This window comes from Papio anubis, unplaced genomic scaffold (assembly GCF_008728515.1).
Source record: "Papio anubis isolate 15944 unplaced genomic scaffold, Panubis1.0 scaffold346, whole genome shotgun sequence".
Lineage (NCBI taxonomy): Eukaryota > Metazoa > Chordata > Mammalia > Primates > Cercopithecidae > Papio > Papio anubis.
In genome coordinates, this window is record NW_022163596.1 from 46,675 (window position 1) to 50,830 (window position 4,156).

At 33.7% G+C, this 4,156-nt stretch overlaps 1 pseudogene; it reads right to left on the minus strand.

The window, feature by feature from the left end:
- Positions 1–274: 274 nt before the first annotated feature.
- LOC110742905 lies at positions 275–2,760 on the minus strand (annotated as a pseudogene).
- Positions 2,761–4,156: the final 1,396 nt, after the last annotated feature.

The window sequence follows — 4,156 nt, forward strand, 5'->3', positions numbered from 1 at the left end:
ACCATCTGATCACCTGAAAATGGATATTGTTATGTTAAAGTGCATTTTTTTCTAGTCAGATATGATATATTCTGTATTTGCTTACTATCTATTACATTGGGATAATATTTTATGTAGTTATATATACTATTTTTTATAATTATGGCATAGACATTTTCCTATGTCATTTAAGATTCTTGAAATATGACAAATCTTTTTTTATTATATTTAGTAAAATAAATCATGGTAACTGTTAGTTGACTTTTTGGCCTTTTTTTTTTTTTTTTTTTTTTTGCAATTTTGTAACTTTATTTGATGTATTTGACGAACAGTGATTAGTTCTCATTCACACTGTCTGTAGATTTTTGGAAGTGGTAACAGGTACATAGGTAACCAAGGTATAGAATTTATTTGGTGAATCTTCCTCCTCATTACGTTTTCTGGACAACCGCACACGGATACGGTATGGGTCATCCCTTATTCCTTCGGCCAGACTGCTTTGTTGCGCCTGGTATCAATGCGCACATCTGGCGTTCCCATCGCCTTCCTGGCAAATTGCTGAATCTCTTTGAGTACCCGAGGGACACTCCTCTTGAAGCCCACTCCATGGATGCGCTTGTGAATATCGATGGTGTATTTTCGCGTCACCACCTCGTTGATGGAAGAATGGCCCTTTTTCTTCTGGCCACTCTTCTTTGCGGGAGCCATTCTGTTGGGTCCGAGTTGGAAAGCAATATATGTATATTTTTTAAGCCTAGCCTTTTCGGTTTGAGTAAGGTAATTAATCCAACTATATATTTTTCATATTAACTAGCAATTCTTATAAAAACTATGATAAAAGGTATAAAGTTAAAGCCGAAAATGTCTATGGTAATATGTTCTATAATACTACCAATTCCATTCACTCATAGAGTATGCACACAAAGGAAAGAGAGGAGCTTTTATCATATTCTAGCCATTTGTCTGTTAGTGCACTAAGGGCTCATTTTATACTTTCTATTTTAATACCTATAGCATTCTATGAAGGCAGACATTGTCCACAGCTTTCAAATGAGGAAGCTGAGTTTTCAGATGTTTCATACCCTCTAAAATAAAATATTTTTTATGTAACAGAGCTAAAAATTAAACAGATCCGGAAACTCTGGTTATTTCCTTACCAAATCTACATCAACCTAGTTTTTAAAAATCCTTGTGCTAATAATATAGCTCAACTGACTGATGATCATTCTTCAAGGAGAGCAGCTAAACATTAAACAGATCCAGAAACTCCAGTTATTTTCTTACCAAATCTACCTCAACCTAGTTTTTATAAATCCTTGTGCTAATAATACAGCTCAACTGACTGATGATCATTCTTCAAGGAGAGCAGTTTTCTGATCTTTGGAATATATATGGTCTGGCAGATTCTATGTGAACTCTCCTTAGTATCACTTTATACTTGTGCCATTGATACCCTATTATTTTTACATCTCTTCTATCTAAGAAGCCTTAATCATTGATTAAGGGGCAGGTATTAATCATTGATTACTGGCATACATAGGTCAGAAGAAACCCTGCGATAGCAAGGGAGCAAATATTGGATTTTGGCACAACCTAACCTCCTCCTTCACCCATCCCACATACAATCTTTATCCTGGATCTATAGAAGAGAAGTGGAGACAAGACAGATTAATGAAAAATAATTCAAGAGAAAAAAAAAGAAAACTGTTGGGAAATAGTACCCACTCCGTCCCTTCATATGACCATATGAATGCCTTTATGTATGTTAACATGTTTCTACTTCTTAAATATTTCTTTGACTGAATTGTAAAACAGCTCATTATTTTTTATAAAAAAGATATATCACTTACCATGAATAGTCTCATGCAAACTATACTAAAGAAAATCCAAAAAAGCTAAATATAGTGACAAACTTTCCAATAAAATCTAATATCTGAAACCATATTATACATAAATATACCCCAGTGCATGCTTGACTTTTTCAATAAGTAGATAATAAATATATAGTAGTCTGCAATATGAATTAAATCTTAAGAAGATATTGTCCTCTTTAAACAAAACCTATTTCACTTTTTTTCTAAAAGTAGAATATAATTTTACTTTTTCACATAGTAATCTACTTATATGTCTAAAGAACGGGATTTAGTACTCTTTGTAAAAATAGAAGTAATATGTCACTATTATCTTTAATACAAGTGAGTATTAATTTCATTAAAAAAATTTCTATTGATATGGTGAAAGTATAACTTGAACATATGTCCAGAGAACAAAGGGCTATTACAATATTACTTACTTCGGACTTACAGTGTCCCATGAGCTCAAGTCTTTAAAATTAAACACGTGGATTCAAAGCCTTTGTCTATCTCTATGACTTTGTAGTTCCTCTATTGTAGGGGTCGGAGTGTCAGGGTATTGCAAAGATCTAAGAAAATGATATATAAAAATGAGCATATGTCTCAAATGTCTATACAATGGTAGGGATACAAAAAGTTTGCTTTTTCTAGTCTTTGTAACGAACTTACTGCATGATACCCGAGGTCAGTATGTATATTTATTTGTGCCTTTACTATTCCACATCTTCCCACCATTCACTATAGACCATCTCAACTATATCACTTTTATAAGTCAAATTCTTTCTTTTAAAACTACATAGGACAGTACAAAGCCTGAACCAGTGACAGCAAGGGAGGAAATACTGGATTTCGACACAACTTAAAATTATTTATTTTGGTCTTTCATTTCTTTCTCCAGTATTACCTAGAGTTAATTTACCATTTTCTCTCAAATTAAAAAAAAAAAAAAAAAAAAATCGGCAAGGTGGCAGGCACTAGTAGTCCCATCTACTTGGGAGGCTGAGGCAGGAGAATGGGATGAACCCGGAAGGCAGAGCTTGCAGTGAGCCGAGATCGCGTCACTGCACTCCAGCCTGCGGGACAGAGCCAGACTCCATCTCAAAAAAAAAAAAAAAAAAAAAAATTCACCCGGTTCATGCCTGTGTCTTAGAAAGCTGAAATCAGGAAACATTTCACTACAAGAAATGCTTCCTAATAAAAGTGGTCACTAAGTAAATGTAGTTCGATCAAATATAAGATACGAGGAAAGGGAAGAACACGTATCTGGGTGAAGCCATGTGTAGAACATCTGGCCTAATCTACTGTTGAGTGTTGGGTCTTGAGGAATTTGTGCTTGGTCTGTGTATATCTGTGCTTCATTCAGTCAGATTCATCCTGCAGATGTTAATTCCACACTTAAGGTTAAACTACTTGCAAAATACACTAGAGTATAAACTTCATGAAGGTAGGGATTTTTTTTTTTTTTCTCTTTTGTTCATCAATGAAACCCCAGAATCTAGAAACATCCCTGGCATAATTTAACAATATGTATTTGTAAGATACAGCAACTTTCTTAAAGACAAAGTTCAAATTTCTTAATATGGTTGACAACGTTGTCCTCAATGAAGCCCTTGTTTAACACTTCAGAGTAGTTTCATGCTACCCCTCACACTCTCTCGCTGTGATTCAATGTGATTCAATCTCGCTGTGATTCAATCATAATGATTGCATGAGAATCATTTACTTCTTCCAATGTGCCACTTCTTTTCTTGAACTTTTTTTTTTTTTTAATCTGGAATACTTTTTATTTCACTTCTACTTCTGATTTATGCTTGGTAAATTACACACAAAGTTCAAGTTACAGCTCAAACAAAGCATCCTCAGGAAAAACCTTCCTAATCACTATGAATACATCATTTCGTACTAACCATCTCATAAAATGTATGCCCTTAAATTATTTGCCTTAATTCTGTCTTCACCACTAGATTAAAAGCAGCAAAAATTAGCCAGATCTTTTTTGTTCACAATTCTTACTTCATTGTTAAATCCCAAATTTATGTGTAAAAGTGAGAATTAAAATGCAGTGGGTCTAACGAAGTAGCTGCATTAGAATAACAGACATTTTTAGTGGAAGAAAGTATTCAAAATCAGACAGAAAATGTTGTCACTGTTAGAACTGTTTCCTCAACATTCTTAAATAAAGATGATCATTTTATATTATGTTTGTGAAGTTTTAATATTACTACTTGCTAATTAAAAGAAAATAATTTTGAATCTGTACTTCTCTCTGCATGCTCTAAAAGCATTCCAATAGACCAATTTACATATGCACCACGGACTACTAT